Source organism: Heteronotia binoei, chromosome 2, assembly GCF_032191835.1.
Source record: "Heteronotia binoei isolate CCM8104 ecotype False Entrance Well chromosome 2, APGP_CSIRO_Hbin_v1, whole genome shotgun sequence".
Taxonomy (NCBI): Eukaryota; Metazoa; Chordata; class Lepidosauria; order Squamata; family Gekkonidae; genus Heteronotia; species Heteronotia binoei.
The window spans coordinates 162,695,444-162,715,266 of record NC_083224.1 but is presented as its reverse complement, the minus strand read 5'-3'; the positions used below and the strand labels follow the sequence as shown (position 1 = coordinate 162,715,266).

Here is a 19,823-nt window from a genome sequence, read left to right as displayed (position 1 = left end):
ACACCAGTGCAGGGGCCTACATTTTGGTTGTGTCAATAGGCAGCCACTGTGGGCTTTCCCTCCCCCCCCCTTAGGACTGCACTGTTGGTCACTGAATAAAGTTGATGGGCAATAGGTTTGGGACAGGTAAAATGAAGTTTTTCGGACAATGCGTAATTAAATGAATGAAATTCACTGTTGTAAGAGGTGTTGTGGACTACTAGCTTTGATTGCTTTCAACAGGATGAAATGGAACAGAAGAGCATCAATGGTGATTCATTACAGAATCATAGGCAATATATCTCTGAATTTCTCATACATGAAATGCAAACTATGGTCAGACCGTGCCCTTCACACATCTTTTATGGCACCTAGGAGCACTGGGCTGGTAACAGTTGGAAACAGAATACAAGACTAGATGGAACTTGGTGTGATCACTCAGGAAATTCTTACGTGAGGATGACGGTCCCATTCTGAGCACATATTTTCACTTCTACATAAATCAGCTGGAAAAACATGTTAATGGCTGTGAAATATTACATCTGAGTTGATTTTTCCCTCTCTCTTCCTTTTTATGGGCTGTTTGACCTGCTGCTGATTGTTTGGCATCTCTAGCACTCTACAAAGATTCCTGCGGTAACAACTGCATATGATATTCTACTGTCTGGTATTCAGGGCTGCTTTGAGCAGGAATACACAGGAACCCAGTTCCATCTGGCTTGGCCAGGGCTCCAGCTCAAAAAAAGGTCTCTGGCAGAGGGAAGGCATTAGGCAGTCATGTGCTCCCAGACTGCACACTCCATCCTCACTGCCACCTCCAGCTTCCAACGGGCATGCAAAGAGAGCAGAGTCTCCCTCCTGGGAGAAGCTGGGCCTGCCACTGCCCACTCTGCCACACATGGCTCTCTCTCTCCTGACTTTCTTTTTTGGTGTGTGGGGGGGTGAAACAAGGTCTCTCATCGGGCTGTGTGAGAACACACATCCATGAAATTCAGTTGATGGCACTGTACTGTGTTGTGTCAATACAGAGAAAGTAACCTACTGAACAGGTGATGTCACTTCTGATGATGTCATGGGGGAGGGACGGCAGCTCAGTCGTAGAGCATCTGCTTGGGAAGCAGAAGGTCCCAGGTTCAATCCCTGGCATCTCCAAAAAAGGGTCCAGGCAAATAGGTGTGAAAAGCCTCAGCTTGAGACCCTGGAGAGCCGCTGCCAGTCTGAGAAGACAATACTGACTTTGATGGACCAAGGGTCTGATTCGGTATAAGGCAGCTTCATATGTTCATATGTTCATGGTGTGTGGCCTAATATGCAAATGAGTTCCTGCCAAGCTTTTTTCTTTTTAGAAAACTCTACCGATATTTATTTACCATACAGTGCTGCCTATATGTTGAATTCTTTAAACTCATTCAGCTAGCTCCTTAGCCATCCCCAGAGCAAGGAATCTATCTTCAGTGGAACACACCTCTTCTAATGAAGGAAAACTCCTTACAGCAGAGGAAGGTTCCTTGCACTGAAGAAAGGTCCTATACTGTGAGCAGGATGGCTTCATAGGATATAGCCCCATATGTGTTATTATCTATTTATTCAGTACATCTTTGATTTGCCTTTTCTCCAAGGAACTGCAAGTAGCATACATTGGTCACCCCTCCTGCATTTTCCCATAACCAGTGGGGGGGGGGGTGGCTGAGCCCGGGAACATGCTGTGGAGGACATCACCATGAGATTGATGATGTCACTTCTGGGGAAAATCCAGAAGTGACTACTGTAGCTCTAGGAATTACCCGAAACACTGTGGGTTCCTAGGGCTACTGCTATTGTTTCTATGTTTTCCTCAGAAGTTATATTGTCATGCTCATAACGTAGTGAGTTTTAAACATTTCCACCCCACCACTTGAGTGGTAGTGAGCAACAGGAGCCTAGGGTGGGTGATTCCCCAGCCCAACCATGAGTTTACAGTTCTATCTAGTAGCCTTCGTGGTATGGTGGGAATCTGAACCCAAATCCCTGATCCTAGTCTGACACTTTAATAACTACACCAAGCTGACTTTCTGCTATGTATGTTATTAACTAGTTCACATCAGCCAAATATGATATTTTCTGGTAGCTCAGGGCAAGTTAGCTGTCTCACCTTGGATGAAAATCTTGATGGAAGTTGGACAAATTATTGTTTACCAAAGCTTCAGATAACAGAAGTCAGTAATGATATTGTTAATGCCTGTCTGCATGTGGTTTTCCTTAACAGGCATTGTCAGTAAGTTAAAAGGAAGATAGACTCAGTATATGAAAATTTGGACCAGAAGGGAAAAAAAAGGAGGGGGGCGGAGAATCATATTTATATAACTATCAAATTGTCATTGCATCAGATGAAAAGAGGACAAGAAAAATCTGGAATTAATTTAACAATGAGGTGTATGGTAATTTCCTGCCATCCTTCAGGTAGGTACTCTTCTTGAAGCATAAGATTAAATGCATAATAGTTCAAGAACCTTCAATCAGCAGAACAAAATAAACCACTGAATAAACGTGGAGCAATTAAAAAGCAAGATAAAGGGGAGATATGATGCCAGAGGAAGTAACAGAACAATCTTCAAAGCCTTCTAGCTTTTCATTAAAACCTTCGGCCTAGGTAAAGGTGAATATGCACCTGTCTGGGGAATAGGATGTCAATATTGTTCTGGCTGACCTTTCCTTTGTTAGGCTGATAGACTGGAATTATTTTTTATCAAATAGAGCTAATTGTTTAGAAGAGAGTCTCCTGATTTCTCTCTTGGTTTAGGCCCAGCAAATGTCAACTGCTGTCTGAGGAGAAGGAGGCAAGCATATATGAAGATACCAGCCCTGTTCATGCCACTTTAAAAGTGTAGAGGAAGTCAGATTGACTTGTTAAGCTCAGCTCACTGTTGGCACTATTTTCAGGGAGCCCTGTGAACATGCTCATGTATCTGTAGGCTTTGTAACTGGGAAAGCTGCAAAAAGCCAGTTCCCCATCATGCCTACATAGCCTTTGTGTATACAATTGATCACAGACATTCAGTTGTGCATATGGATGTCTGGGAGCAGGAGCAGAGGCTGTACAATCCCACTTTCCATTCTTTCTCTGTGTGTATTAGGCGTATGAATTCAGCATAAACGGAGCCAAAAAAAAATCCCCTGAAAAATCCCTAATCAGTATTTTTTGGGGTATTATTTAAGCCAAATACAAATTCAGATAATCTGATGGGCTACTGATTTAGCTGAGCCCAAATAACAGCCAATTTGGGGGGCTTTTATTTGAGAACATTCAACTATATTGAAGATCAACTGAGGTGGTGGGAGCTGAGAGCTCCACGCCACCCCAGCTGATCCTCTCTTTCAGCTTGGTTTAAACAGAGCTTCAAGAGGACCCAGCCCTGGAGTGGCTGGAGCAGCAGGAGTTGAGAGCTCTCTGCTGCACACAGTTTCTGGGGGGACCACAGGAGAAACCTTCCCAGCTGGATCTGCATGTGGCAGGGAGAGAGAGACCTCCCTGCCATGGGCAGATCCTGGGGCCAGCTTCAGTTGCAGCATGATTTTTTTAACCAACATTTTTCTTCTTGGGTCTATGGAATCCACCCCCAAAATTAGGATTTCTGAAAAACTGGGATCCAAATACCATACCAGTATTGGAATCTGGGAATTTAAAAAAAAATATATATCCAGATATATCTGAACTGAAAAATGCTGACTTTTTAAAACTTCCCTAGTGTGTATGTCTGTAGCTGAATAATCTAGAGAAAGAATTGGACAAAAAGAAGCACTTTGATAGAGAGTCCATGGCTGAGTGGTAGAATATCTGCTTTGCATGAAGAAGGTCCCAGGTTCAAACTCCAGCACCTCCAGTAGGTGATACAAAAGATCTTCTTGACCTGAGGCCCTGTAGAAGCACTGCCAATCAACATAGACAACGCTGACCTGGATGATCTAGTGGTTTGATTCAGTATAAGTATGTGAGTATAAGTTTATGTAAGGTGAAGTGTATATCTAGGGACTCTTCCTATTGGCCTTTACTCTCCTACTTTTTGGCACAATGCAGTGGTAGGAAGGCTTATATGGAACATTTATAAGGCAGCCTGAAAAGACATTGAGAAACAAAGGAAATGCCATCAATTCTCATAACATCCAGGACCTTAATCTTGAAGTCCTGCTAGCATGTCCTCCTTTGGCAAGATGGATGTGGGAGAAGGAGGAGTGGTAGAAAGAGGTCAGAACAATATGCAGTGCTGAAATGGATCAGCTGAATTTCCATACATTCTTGAGAGGTCTACATTAATCTTAAGGATATAAGGTGCTGGCCCACAGAACCCTCAGACTAACCCATGCATCTACCTACCCATCCCTGATTTTGGTTTCCACCTCATGATTACAGAAAATAGCTTTGTGGACTTCAGTAACTTGATATATTGGCAATACAGACCCTGGAAAGAGCAGTTTATCATGTGGGCTGTTTGAAAATGATGCATGTTAAAACTGCATTGAATATACTAGAATATACATGGTTGGCTCAAAATTAGCACATTTGGTGCAGCCAAGCAAATAATTAAGAAAAATGACTCCTTGACTGCCATTGGAATGATGACAATATCCACTGTCTATTTTTCCCCTGCTCTGCTGCTGCTTCTTAGTCCCATTTATGTCCATTTTTTTTTACCCTCACTGGCTTTGACTTAATGTATCAGCACTACCACATATGTGGTTTCTGTACAAGTCAGATCCAGCTTTGCAGTGTCATTGACAAAATCATGTGGGTCCCAACAGGAAGTCAGATGAAACAGCAGTGAAGGTGTGAAGCTAATAGCAGTGTGAGCAAAGAAAAGAAAATACATAAATAGCCCTGGGAAACAGCTGCCAAGGTAACTAAAGGATATCAGGTATCAAGGAAACAACATTCAGTAAAGTGTTTTTCTCTCTCCAGATCATCCAGTAAATAGAGAAGATCTTTTCTGTCATTATATTTCAGGACCTGTTGGGATAAACACACACAATCCTTTTAATATGTGTGATCACAGCTTTGTTTGAAAGGGGCAATGTGCATATTTTCCACCTTGGCACATGCATACCCATGCATATGGAAACATGTTATCCTTGCACAGGGGCCATGCTAATTTCTCTGTATTGTTCCAATTTTAGTATATGCACTGCTGAAGTGAGTGCACTTTCATATCTATACTACTTGCTTGACACAGTAATGTGTAGTATACATGCTTGACACAGTAGACAGTGGTCGCCCTGAACGACGCTCTGCTCTAGTTGCCCACGAACTTCTCAGGTTGAATAGCGACATAGCAGCTCTCAGTGAGGTCCATTTCCCTAAGAAAGGTAGTCTTCAAGAACACGGTGCTGGCTATACCCTTTACTGGTCGGGTAAGTCAAAGGCTGAGAGCCGCCTTTCTGGCGTTGGCTTCATGGTCAGGAATTCCATTGCCTCTAAACTTGAAAACCTGCCAACAGGTCACTCAGATCGCATCATGTCTATGCGCCTTCCTCTTCAAAACAAGCAGCATGCAACACTCTTCAGTGTGTATGCCCCAACCCTTCAAGCAGATCCTGCAGAAAAGAACAAGTTCTATGCTGATCTACGCAACTTCGTATGGAAGACTCCTACAGAGGACAAGGTGATCATCCTTGGCGACTTCAATGCCAGAGTAGGTAAAGACTCGGAAGCCTGGAAAGGAGTACTTGGCAAACAAGGCATTGGCAACTGCAATGATAACGGGTGCCCCCTGCTAGAATTCTGCACGGAGAATCAGCTCACCATTACCAACACTATCTTCCAGCAGAAGAACAGTCTGAAGACAACCTGGATGCACCCACGGTCCAAACATTGGCACCTTATTGACTACATTCTGGTGCGCCAGAGAGACCTTCGAGATGTCTTACACACCCAAGTAATGCCCAGTGCAGAATGTCATATGGATCGTCATCTTGTACGCTGCAATCTCCGTCTTCACTTTAAATCTACACCCAGGAGAGGCGGTATCCCCCGGAGGAAGTTTCAGGTCGGCAGCCTTCAGTCAGCCGAAGTTAGAGCTGCCTTCCAGGCAAAACTCCAGACAAGAATTGAGGGCCCCAGTTGCCTCACAGATACTTCTCCAGAAGCACTCTGGGAACACCTAAAAACTACCATCCTGTTGACCTCTGAAGAAGTCCTCGGGTTCTCCACAAGGAAGAACAAGGACTGGTTTGAGGAGAACAATCAAGAGATCCAAGAATTACTGGTGAAAAAGAGATCTGCCCACCAAGCACATCTTGCTCAGCCCTCCTGTCCCGGGAAAAAAGCAACCTTTCGCACTGTATGTAGCAACCTCCAGCGCAAGCTTCGAGACATTCAGAACGAGTGGAGGACCAAGCTTGCAGAGAGAACCCAGCTGTGTGCAGACACTGGTGATTTAAGAGGGTTCTACGAAGCCCTGAAGTCAGTATATGGTCCATCATATCAGGCTCAGAGTCCCTTGCATAGTGCAGACGGCCAAGTGCTCCTCACAGTCAAGGCATCCATACTGAACTGTTGGTCGGAGTATTTTCAGGTTCTCTTCAGTGCCAATCGCGTAGTTCATGATTCAGCAATCCACCTCACCCCACTTCAACCAGTGAAAACAGAGTTGGATGAGATCCCCACCCTAGAAGAGACTGTTAAAGCCATCAAGCAACTGAAAAGTGGCAAGGCAGCGGGAGTTGATGGAATCCCACCAGAGATCTGGAAGCATGGGGGCATAGCACTACATAGCACACTTCACAAAGTACTTGTCACCTGCTGGGAACAAGGCAAACTACCACAGGACTTTCACAATGCAATCATCATTACTCTACATAAGAACAAAGGGGGAAAGTCAGATTGCTCCAACTACCGGGGGATAACCCTGCTCTCCATCGCAGGCAAAATCCTTACTAGAATACTCCTGAACAGACTGGTGCCCACCATTGCAGAAGAACTCCCAGAGAGCCAGTGTGGCTTTAGAGCTAACAGGAGCACCACTGACATGGTATTTGTTCTCAGGCAGCTCCAAGAGAAATGCAGGGAACAGAACAAGGGTCTATATGTGACTTTTGTCGACCTTACCAAAGCTTTCGATACTGTTAGCAGGAAAGGCCTGTGGCAAATCTTGGAACGTTTAGGATGTCCCCCAAGGTTCCTCAGTATGGTCATCCAGCTACATGAAGACCAGCAAGGCCAAGTTAGACACTGCAACGATCTCTCGGAACCCTTCCCAATAGGCACAGGTGTAAAGCAAGGCTGTGTTCTCGCGCCAACTCTCTTTACGATCTTCTTTAGCATGATACTTCAAAGAGCCGCAGTAGATTTAGATGATGATGATGGTGTCTACATCCGCTATCGCACCAATGGCAGCCTGTTTAACCTGAGGCAACTAAAGGCCGAATCCAAGACAATGGAAAAACTTATCCGAGAGCTACTGTTTGCTGATGATGCTGCACTTGTCTCCCACTCAGTATTAGCTCTGCAGCATATGACGTCCTGCTTTGCAGAGGCTGCCAAGCTATTCGGCCTAGAAGTTAGTCTGAAGAAGACAGAAGTTCTCCACCAGCCTGCATCCCAGGAAGATTATCACCCTCCTTGCATCACTGTGGGTGAATCAGTTTTGAAGACAGTCCAGCAGTTCAGCTGCCTGGGGTGCATCATCTCCTCAGATGCCAAGATTGACAAGGAGATTAACAATAGACTGGCAAAGGCAAACCGTGCATTTGGCCGACTGCATAAAAGAGTGTGGAGCAACAAGCCTGAAAAAAGGCACAAAGATCAATGTTTACAAAGCGGTTGTGATGACAACCCGCATCTACGGCTCCGAATCGTTGGTATTATACCGTCATCATCTGTGACTCCTTGAGCACTTTCATCAGCGCTGCCTTCGCACCATCCTCAACATCCTCTGGAGTGACTTTGTGACCAACACTGAAGTCCTCAAGTGGGCGGAGGTTACAAGCATCGAGGCATTGCTATTGAAGATGCAGCTGCGCTGGGCAGGGCATATCTCCAGGATGGAAAACCACCGCCTTCCCAAGATTGCTCTGTATGGCGAACTTTCCACCAGCCATCGAAATAGAGGGGCACCAAAGAAGAGGTTCAAGCACTCCTTGAAGAAATCCCTTGGTACCTGTTGCATTAACCATCAATAGTGGTCTGACCTAGCCTCAGATCGCAAAGCATGGAGGTACACCATCCACCAGGCTGTTTCTTTCTTTGAGAACGCATGCATAGCTGGTCTTGAGGACAAAAGGAGATTGAGGAAGAATCGTACTGCTACAGCACCAACCCCAAATCAGCCTTTTTCCTGCAGCCACTGTGGCCAGACCTGCCTGTCCCACATTGGTCTTGTCAGCCACCAGCAAGCCTGCAGCAGACGTGAACTACTGCACCTTTCTTAAATCTTCGTTCGCGAAGTCAAGCCGAGAGAGAGAGATACTACTGTTGGTATATGGCCTATGAGCTTAAAAACCAAACTACTGTATGTATAATATATGGAAACAACGGAATGGTGGTGGAAACTGCCATCAAGCCTCAGCTGACTTATGGTGACCCTACAGAATTTTTCAGGGCAATAGATGTTCAGAGGTGGTTTGCCATTGCTTCATGGCAATGGCCCTGGTATTCCTTGGAGGTCTCTCATGCAACTACTAAACAGGGCCAGCCCTGCTCAGCTTCCAAGATCTGATGAGTATGGACTAGCCTGAGCTATCCAGGCCAGGGAAATGATGGAATAGGGTGGTTATTAAGAAAAGATTTGAACTCAGGCATTTGTGGTTTAAGTCTAACACCAACTCACTGAACTATTCTGTTTTGTTCACCCTTTGTTTGTTGCTTCATAACTATTAACTTGAGTTAATTAATTTTAGTAAAGTCCTTTGGAGAAAATGCCAATAGATTGTCATCCTTGGGAATTTTTTAGTTTTTGAGCTTCACAAGCTAAACACATCCATTGATTCGTCTATATTTTGATCCCCTCCTCTCCCTTAATCCCCTCAGATTCAATTTCTGTCCAGTTTTTACTGCTAGATTTTTTTTTTCAATTTTCAGTTATTAACCTTCTGTGTTTTGCAATTAAAGCATGCTGTATGTTGAATGAAATATCCACCCCACCTCTCTTTTTTCTTTTACAGTTCTGAAATGATAGCAATTCACCCTTATCATTAAGGAAGCCGTGTGGTTCTGGGATTTGAATGTAGTAATTAACTATAAACTAGAAAGAGATTTTGGTGAGCAGAGCAGCTAATAAAAGAGGTTAATTAGTTGGTTGAATGGCAACAGCGCCATGATATAGGGGCGCTGAATAATCTGCAAGCAATTAAGGGGAACTATACATACATCAGAATTCCTAATTTCATGAATAGTAGCAACTGCTTGATGTGATTAAAAAAAAGTTTTAGCTTTTAAAAATTACATGCAGGCCACAGTGATTTTTTCAAAGAATTTTTTTCTTGTATACTGTTCCTCCTTTCATAGAATTTTAATAAATTTATGGCTAAATCCATTCTATGAAAGGAGGAACAGTATACAAGAAAAAAAGTGGAGCTAGTCTGAAATTAAAATAAGGATCTTAAGGGGGGGGGGGAATTTGCTCTTCAAAACCTTCCTTGGTTAGCCATCACCAGCATTTTCTCTCAGCTATATTAATAGAAACCCCCAAATGGTGCAGACACAGCAACTAAGGCAACCAGTTGTGTTAGCAAAGAACAAGTTTTACTTTTCAGATTTTTTTCTGTGCAAAGATACTACCAAAGTAATTGTATGTCCAAAAGTCAATGTAGCATTCTCCTGAATGTAGAGCTATGTGCTAGAAAAGAAATGGGATCACTTCCAAAAGCATCAGTTCCATATTGAGTTGCCCTTAATGACTGTAATATACCTTATATCCAGCTGTACATCATTGACTGTCACTGGCTGAGGCTGATAAATATTCTGCATCATGACATAAAAACTCAGTAGAAAAGAGCAAGAGTCCAGTTGCACCTTAAAAAGACTAACAAAATTTGTGGCAGGATATGAGCTTTTGTGAGTCACAGCTCACTTCTTCAGGTATCTCTTGTCTATGAATAGCATGGCTATCTATCTTGATCTGTTAAGACTCGGTTTAAGCTATAGTACTTGTTACTAGGGAAGGGACATGACACAAGGTTGCTATTTTTAACTGGTAGCTTTGTATTTATAACTTGTAGTTTAAGAGTTTTAGCTTTTGGGTCTTCATTGCTTCCGAGCATGGGATGCTTCTTACATTCATCTTGTCTGATTTTTTTTTCCTTTCAGATTTTGATTCTTTAAATATTCTGGGCTTATTTCCAAAGTGGAACACATGAATTAGGCATTCTCCAATGTTCTCATTAGTATTTCAGTTTCCCCCCTCCCAGAATCCTACATATGTGCAGTTTGCTGAAACTCTCAGATCCTTTAGTTAATATGCATCTGCTCTCCCACTGAATTACTAACTTGCCTATGTGCATTTTTGCAGCATTTTTTTTTACTGTACACATATGTATTGGTAACACAGAAGATGAAAGAGATGTAAATGAACTGATGAAACTGAAAGTTGTGGAAAACACTGCATGCTCCAGTTCTGGAATTAATTTTAGAAATATAGTTAAATCAAAATTCAGAGGACTAAAAAGCAGCATGGGTGAGAAATTCCAGAAGTTCAGAACATAAAGAAACACAATGAGGAAAAATTACTCATCACTAGCGAATAATTATCTTAAGACAATGTCATTTATAGGTTCTGAGACCAAGAGGTGATGCAATGGGACATCTGGGGTCCCATGATGAATCCATTTACTTTAGAAACCGGTTTTCCACATTCCTTATTGATTCTTACCGTCTCCTACTTTGCAACCTACTTCTTGCAAATATCCTAAGAAACTTGACCTTCCTCTGTCCCATTATCATATGGTTATACTAATATGAGGAAATCCCTACCTTTTGAGTTTAATCACATGAGGTCTCATAGTATTAAATGGCAATAGTGATACATATATGGGGCAAATCAAATATACATATTTTTAAATCCGGTTGCAATCTCTTGTTAGATTGATGGAGAGTTCTGGTTCTTAGTTTCTTTCTTGCATGAATAAACAATAATGATCATATTTCAGACTTATGTAGTGCTTTCAGTGTTAGAAGTGCTTCACACAGCTCTTTTGTTCTAGTTCTGTACAATAGACCAATATTATTAATTGCATATTGATCATGAGGAAGGGGAGCTGATGCCGAGAGAGAGTGCCTTGTCCAAAGCCACCTGCTGAGTTTGTGGCAGAAGTTAGATTTGAACTGTGGAGAAACGCCATCTTAGTCAGTGTTGGTGCTTCATTGGGAGGGAAAACATGAAACTCCTAAGCAGGCTTGGGCCTAGCCTCCCTCCAAACCCCCCCTCCCTTCCAGAGCCAAACCAACAACACTAGGGGGAAAGCCTCCTAGAGAGGCAGGAAGTTCTTTTGTTCTTGGCATGTGTTAGGCAGGAAGAGAAAGTTCTCAGCTGCAGCTCGAAGGAAGAGGTTGCCACTGTGGGCGCTCCTGCCTGTGCATGCGGCCTAGTCAGGAAAATGAGGCCTCCAGGCAGTAAGACCAAGTAAGTCATCCCAAAAAGGCAGGGTGTGTTTAGATCAGGGACAGTATGCGTTTATAACACATTTTCTTTGTCATGCTGTTTGCTGTGCGGGTGCTGTGCTGTGCTTACATGCAACTGTTTTTTGTTTTGTTCTTCTTTTATTTTCTTTTTCTCTTTTAATTAAATATTTTTACTGTTTTAATTGCTGGCAGTCCATCTCTGTACCACATAGATCCCCAACCGCCTTAGACCACGCTGTTTTATAAAGGGGGCCCCGGGCAAGGGGGAAGGCATGCAGTTGGATAAGGTGCCAATCCTCCAGGGGTTCCCCAAAGAAGTGCTGAGGTCTCTGTGATACCCAAGTACAGGGTGGCAGAGGACTTTGAGGCCCGGCCTCATAGCTGGAGAGGGGGATTGGGAGTCCTGTTCCTCTCAATCTGAACCCCTAGACTGAGCAGGTGGTGGCAGCGAGCCCAAGGGGCAGGAGGAGAAATAGCTCCCTCCAGGAGTTGGCGACTCAATAGGGAGCTGACGGGACCGGGCCTGAAGGCAGAATCGGGCCGGTTCCGTCACATGAACTGATTATTTATTATTATTACTTTAAATTTCTATCTCGCTTTCTCTGCAAGTGGACTCAGGGTGGCTAACAATCAGTTATATAATATAATTTAAAACCAATAAAACACATTTTAAAACATTTTGTGGTGCTATACAACTTTGATATGGCAGGATCTTTCTTTTTTTCTGTTAGTGATCCCATGATATTCGTAGCTCCTCAGCGGTGAGAGGTGGTGGTTCTCTCTCAGTTCAAGTGTTAAAGGCCTGTAATGTACTGAGTTGCGAGATGGGCTGAAGGCAACATACTTTATTCAGAGGTACATTACAAGAGAGCGAACATGCGGGCTGGGTCCTGCTTATATACATTTCCCAGAACTGCCCCCCAGTCTGACCAGTCCAATCCTGGTCAGTCAAACTTCCCACCACAGATCTTGGTGGGCGGGGCGTCTGGCGAGCTACATCCGGGGACCCGTGGGTCGCCTCTGTAGCGATCGCCATGCAGTGCATCAGCTTATGTTTCAAGACATAACAAGGCCTGTCAAAATAGTTCAGTTTTACAGGCACTGTGGAATTGTGAAAGATCCCGCAGGGCCCTTATGGCCTCCAGAAGGGCATTCCACATTTCTGGAGCTGTCACCAAAAAGCCCTAGCCCATGTAGAGCACAACCTGGCTTCCTTTGGTCCAAGGAGGGACAATAGGTTTTGTGTCCCTGAACGTAGTGCTCTCTGTGGAACATATGGAGAAAAGCGGTCCCATAGATAGGCAGGCCCCTGACCATAAAGGGCTTTAAAGGTCATAACAAATACCTTGAAATGGACTCGGAACACAATAGGCAGCCAGTGCAGGTCTTTCAGCACTGGCCAAATGTGCTCCCATCTAGGAAGCCCCATCAACAGCCACGCTGCAGTGTTCTGTACTAGCTGTAGTCTCTGAATTAGGGTCAAGGGTAGCCCCATGTAGAGAGCATTGCAGTGATCTATTCTCGAGGTGACTGCAGCATAGATCACCATAGCTAAGTCGTCATGCTCCAGCAAAGGGGCCAGCTGCTGTACCCGCCAAAGATGAAAAAAGGCGGATTTGGTAGTGGCTGCAGCCTGGGCCTCCATTGTCAGAGAGGACTCCAGTAGCACTCCCAAGCTCTTGACCTTAGGGGCCGGTATGATGACCTTCAGCCCCTCAGCTTACTCTCTTCACTTCTGTGTTACACCAGATCTCAACTGCTGAGGTCTTGGGATGGTGCTTTGCTCTCCTTGTCCCTGTGCATTGATATCAGAAGTATGCTAGGATTCACTCACATGGCGGCAATTGTTATTTTGTAAACCAAAGATTCCACATGAATAGAAGTGTGCAGGCGCTGCAAGTTCCTAGATGACACTTTTTTTTGAAATGCCTCCGTTATAGATCCCCTCCCCAAAAAACTCCACCATATCATGCAGGCAACCTCTTATATAGCCCAAGGGTGGTACTGTGGCTCAGTGGCAGAACATCTGCTTGGCATATAGAAAGTACAGATGTTTCCCAGCACCTCCAGTTAATAGGATTTGGAAATAGATTATAGCAAGTTCCGTTTGCACCAAAATGTTTGAAACAATATCCCATCTTTCTCCCATCTGTGCCTCAATGCATGCAGTAGTTTCTGGGTTCAGTTCTTGGTATCTCCAGTCCAAAAGAATCAAGTACTAGGTGATGTGAAAGATCTTGACCTGAGACCCTGAATAGTGGCTATAATCAGAGCCAGACATCAATGGTATATCAATGACTCAGTATAGGGCAGTTTCATGTATTCATGTTATATAGTTTATTATGCTCACATGGCCAAAGCAATCACATAGTAGGCATCATCATGACTGGCCCTATCAAATAACTTAGACTCTGTTCTGATTTCTGAGCATCCAATACGTTTTATCATATTCTTTGTTTTTGCAATTTGTCCAGGTTTTCCTAAAAAAATAACTTTGCCTTTTTTGTTTTGTTTTCTTGTTGCACACACAGAGATTCATCCTTCTGTTGGTAGGCTCTTACTGTAGTACTATAGCTATTTTCCTCTCCTTCAAGCTTGCTACTGAATTTGTGAGTGTGTTGGATACATACATCAAAGCTTCATTGCCTATACATAATGTATGTACAGCCAAAATTATATGCAGATCTTAGAGCAGCTCATGTTTCAGAAAACAGAGAAGAAAGCAGTTTGGCCTACTTCTGAAGCTTCCTGTAGTTAATTGGATGTAAACAGAATGCTGGAAAGGTGACAGATTGTTATTCAAAACAACAGCTTTTTAGCACCTTGGAATATCACCATTTTCAAAGCACATGGCAATGCTATGTTGCTATTTGCTAAACCGCTCATTCAAACAAAAACTGATGCATTTTCCAAAAAGAAAACACATCCCTCTCATTAAGAATAAGTTAGAGCTGGGCTACATGACCAACAGGATCACTTGGATATACTTGTTTCAAGGCTGTACCCTTTGGACTGAAGACTGATGGTTTCCACTATTAGAATGTTCTTCCATAATATAAGTGTGTGTGTGTGTGGGGGGGGGGGGGTCTTCCAGGACATACAAAGCTAGCTTGACCAGGGAGAAGGTGAAGATTACATTTTCTTTCTGACATGCTAATTATCTTTGTATGCCTAGATTTATTTTCATCTGACAGAGTATTCAAATATATGAGCCTTCTTGCTCATCATTGGAAATTGTGTAGCCAGAGAAAAGTTGTTCAACTTGTCTGTCCTGATTATATCATTCCATATATTCTGAATGGAGCACTAAGGAATGTGCTTGAAAGATGGCCAATGGAGAAGTGAGGCTCCTCTTACTTCTTGACCATACTGTTGAAGTCACTGCCATGGGTGAAGGCATTCTCTGAAACATAATTCAAATATTACTTTAAACTACATTTTCTATTCCTTGATGTCTGCCGTTACAGCATCTAAGTTATACTGGAATGAATGCTGCCTATCTTCTATAATCTGCTTGTCAAGGTGTAATTGATATCGTGCCCATGGATTTGTTATACTGATGATCTAGTAGTAAGAGGAATGTTATTGATTCCTTGCTATTGACCAAAAGTAATTTTTATGATGATATTCAAACTGAAACTAAAAAAAAGGACCTTAGTTTTGAAGATGTCTTATCAAATGAAAAATGAGTTCAGGAAATAGCACCTTTTCTGGGTTTTTTAAAATTACCTTGGAAAGTAAATAATTTTATTTAAACCTCCGGCTGTTGTTTCTTCTTCTTAGCAAAGTATTGGCAATGAATGCTGGCCCTTAATATTTTTTTTTTGTTACAAGAATAATCAATAGCAAAATTCTGAGAACTGCCACATACCATACAAGTACTCGAGCTGGCACACAAAGCTGTAATTCAATAGCTCCAGAAGCCACATGGCATCATGTGGCTGGTCTATAATTTAGCTACTATTTCAAAAGGAGAAAAACAATTTCAGCTGTGCACAGGTAACACTTGTTGATGCCCTTTGGATTTTAGATCATTTTTTTTTCTGATGTTGAACTTCCTCAAGGACAAACATTTAGATAGTTCTGAACTTGTTGCATAATTATCTAGATATAAATCAATAAATCTAGAAATAAATGAACAGGAAGAAGCATATTTCTCTGGGTTGGATCCAGTCAGATTCCCCCCTTGATCTCACCCAGTTCTGCTTTCTTACTATGGTACAACATGGACAACACCAGATACTTTGGTACTCCAAAATCTAAAAATAAATTTGGAAGTGCCCCTAAGCACACTGAGGAAATAATGCTTGATTCAGGTTACATCCAAACATAAGCGGGACAGATTTGTAATCCTAACTAGTCAACTACTGACTTCAGTAAAGCATTTGCAAAGCATTTGTCTCTTGGGGATATAAGTACAGTGGACAGCTAAGGTTGCAAGTATATGGGGCTTAGCTTGAAGTTCAGAACCTTTTATTTGATGTATCTGATCCCTGCCAGCTATATGCCATTTTTGGTCAGTCCATATTGATCTTGTACCTGTCTTCAGATAGGAAATAATGGGCTTGAGTATAAGCACAATTCACACAAGGAAAGGGAAGATACCAACACTGGATAACATGATGTATAATTGATGCTGAATGACCATCTTTTGTTTGCTCAATTGCTTGCTAATAGTCTGGGATAATTGAATCAAATTTTGTCACAGGGGGGAAAAATGGCTGGAAGTGTTTCTGTGATCAGTAATCTATCTGTAGTGTGGCATATGAGATCAGTACGCTATCTGAGAGCGACAAAAAAGGAAGCATTTACCATCTTGGGACAAAGAACGAATTAGAACTGGGAACTGAATTGTAGTTATAGTCAGTGAGAGCGCATGAATTGGGTCCAACAATTGCTGCTGGTGGGAAGGGGTTCCTTTTGACCACCGAAAAGTCTGTGCTGAGAATCATGGACCTGTATGTACAAAGACTGTTTAGGTAAGGGGCTGTAGCAGGGATAAAGAATTGAGTAAGATTCAGAGAAAAAGCTGGCTGGATCCAATCCCATAAATTTCTAATGCTTTCACACTCTCTGGCTCTCCCCAAGAAACAGACTCTGTAAAGAGACCAAACCTTAAACTTCTAATTAATGCTTGTGTATTCGAGCCACCCTTTATCCAGCAAAACACTCTTTTTTTCTGGAAAATACTGATCTGGATGTGTGGATAGCAGCTGCACTGACTGTTACCATTCAGACCATGAAACAAATTTATGAATGCTCCTAAAACTAGGGATTTTGTAGGATACTTATACTAACAATCTGATCCATGTTAAGGATTACATGTCCTACTGAATATATGTTTTCCATCAGATCTTATATGGCAGATACATGCCTTCCAATCTGCATTCAACACTGCTTTCAAGGACATTTAATATCTCCCCCCCCCCCCCCAGTATACTTCCCTGTTTAAGTCTGGTGATTTTCCCCCTTCATTGTTTAATGCACAGTCATTTATCATATCTAGAAATGTTGTCTTTTTGGACCTGATGTGCATTTATCAACTCAATGTGAAGAGAACTGAAATCTCCTGTTTTTATATCTTTCTTTTTTTTTTGCTTTGACTATCTTTTGTTTTTGTCTTTTTCCATCTCAAGATGTCACACAGAAGCTTGGTAAGCAGGAAGTTAATATGTTGTTATTTCCAACTAATGCGATTCTGTGGAGGGGTATGTTTCTCTCAGAGTTTCTAGTTTGTCGGATACTGTACATTCTCTGACATGCAGAGCAACACCACACAAAATTCCTTTCCTTATCTTTTCTACTGATTTTATGCCCACGGATAACCAATTGTATTTATTTTCTCCATTCTACTAGAGTTTTGATATGTCTAGTGAATATATGTTCCTTGGTGATACAAGAATTCCAATTCTGCCATCTCGACTTGCTGGCTTCTGATAGTAACATGTACATAACAAATACCTATACTATGTCTTTCTCCCTGAATAGATTCTTGTGTGTAATTTAAAAATGTATTTTGAATAGCTCTCATTGCCCTCTGTATGCTCATTGTCAAGTTTTATCCTGTCTTCACTTCAAAGAAATAAAATATCTATTATGTGATCCTTGCAACATGGTTTATCCTAAGCCAGCTTTTGTTGGCTCTCCTCCGTAACTTTACCTTTTTGACCTTAATCACAAGCAGTCTGTATTTTCTGTCACTTGTGTAGATTTGGGTTTGTCTAAAAATATTCCCACACACCTAACAGATCTAATCTCTTCCTTCTGACACTCTTAGCAGCTCTGCTAGCTTTGTACACTAAATTATCATTTATTTACACTGAATGAGTAGCATTTCCAAAATAGTACCTTGGTGGTTTTGAATATCTCCCTACATTGATGATGCTGATCTGTATAATGGCACCTGTCCTAAATTTATCTGGACAGTGATTAATGTCCACATCCTGGGGACTAATAGTGGGGCTTGTGTCTCCTGCTAAAGTCCATGGAACTTCTCTCAAATTTTGTTGCGTGGCTTCCGCAGACCCTCAATAACAGTCTAGGGCAGGGGTGTCAAACTCATTTGTTATTAGGGCAGGATCTGACATAAATGAGACCTTGGGGGGGCCGGGCTGTGTGTGCTCCCATTTAAGATTAGGCAGCAGAGATAAAAACTTTATAAAGGACACAGATAATTAAAGATTTTTTTTAAAAAAAACCTTAAAACATGCTTAAAACATTAGCACTTGTTGGTCTTAAAGGTGTTTTCTTTGTATTTCTCCCATGGGATCCAAGGAACTGGGCAAAGGAAGCTCTGGCTCTTTCCTTCCTTCCCCAGGGGACCAGAAGGGGGAGGAGCCTCAGCAAACAGAAGGAAGAAAGGCTTGGCTCAGTAGCTCCAATGTGCAATTGAAAGAACCTGGCAAAGCAAGCTCTGCCTCCCTCTCCTTCCTCCCCAAAGGAGGAGCCTCAGCCAATGGAGAAAATAGAGGCTTTACTCTGTAGCTCCTGTGTGATTGAGCAAGCCTGGCAAAGCAAACTGCGATGCAGAAAGAAACGAGAGAGGAAGAAGGAAGCAGATGACAGCCAATTGCTCAGGGGCCTGATAGGAACCCTCTGAGGGTCTGATTCGGCCCCCAGGCCAGATGTTTGATCCCTGGTCTAGGGGCTATTTGGGGTCTTCCATGGGAGGAAAAAATTGTCATTCACTGTTCCAAAGGCAGATGTGCCCTTAAAACTGCAGAACTGAGTAGATGGCTTGAAGCTATGGTTTAGAGGAGAAAACTAACCGCCTTCTACATTGTTGCTGTATGGAGCCCCATGGTGCAGACTGGTAAGCTCGAGTACTGCAGTACTACTCATGACCTTAGTTCGATTCTGGTGGAAGCTGGGTTCAGGTAGCCAGCTCAAGGCTGACTCAGCTTCCATCCTTCTGAGGTCGGTAAAAGAAGTACTCAGCTTGCTGGGGGTAAAGCGTAGATGACTGGGGAAGGCAGTGGCCCACTCCATAACAAAAAGTCTGCCAAGAAAATGTCACAATGTGATGTCACCTCATGGGTTGGTAACAACTCAGTGCTTGCACAGGGGACTACCTTTACCTTTTTACTTACCCAGTGTTGCCACAGCAATACAAATTAGGGATTTCTATGGCTGCTGTTACATCATGAAAAAAGGGTAGGAGGAGATCTGTTCATGGATATCCTACAGTCACATATATGTTGCCCTTTGACTACTGTTGTTTCTTAACTGAGGGTGTTCCATTGTGATAGAGCTTGAGCGTAGCTAAAACATTTGCTACTGCAGACTTTATAAATGAGATAATCAGAAGGCCAGAGTGTGCAACGAAGTAACTTTACTTGAACCAGGCAACTTGTCCAATACAACTTCCAAACCTGCTGCCGTTCTATGTTTCCGTTCTTCTCAGTCCCTACAATCTTTCATTTAAATGTATATCCCCTTTAGAGGAATGTGCTAGTCATTTTCTCTCTTTTTTGTAAATTTAGCAGAAAACAGATAGCTCATTTGAAAGTGTCCTGGGAAAAGCAGAAATGTTGTCAATGCAGCAAGAAAAAGTGACTTTCACCTATATAGCACTTGCAGGCTAATTTAAAATAATGAGCTCTCTTATAAATGCCAACACATTTATTTCTTTAATGTGGGACGGGTATATTCCATGACAACTTCAATGTAGCACATTTTCCTCTGGTTTCATTCCACTGAAGAGAGTAGAGGTGGTTTTTTCCCCCTCTCCTTTAAATATATTAGATAACGTTCTTGT

The 19,823-nt window shown here is 42.5% G+C and overlaps 1 non-coding gene across 1 annotated transcript; it reads right to left on the bottom strand.

Moving 5' to 3' along the window:
- Positions 1–5,045: 5,045 nt before the first annotated feature.
- LOC132567862 (U6 spliceosomal RNA) lies at positions 5,046–5,151 on the bottom strand. Its single transcript, XR_009555134.1, has one exon. It is a non-coding gene; the product is annotated as a U6 spliceosomal RNA (small nuclear RNA).
- Positions 5,152–19,823: the final 14,672 nt, after the last annotated feature.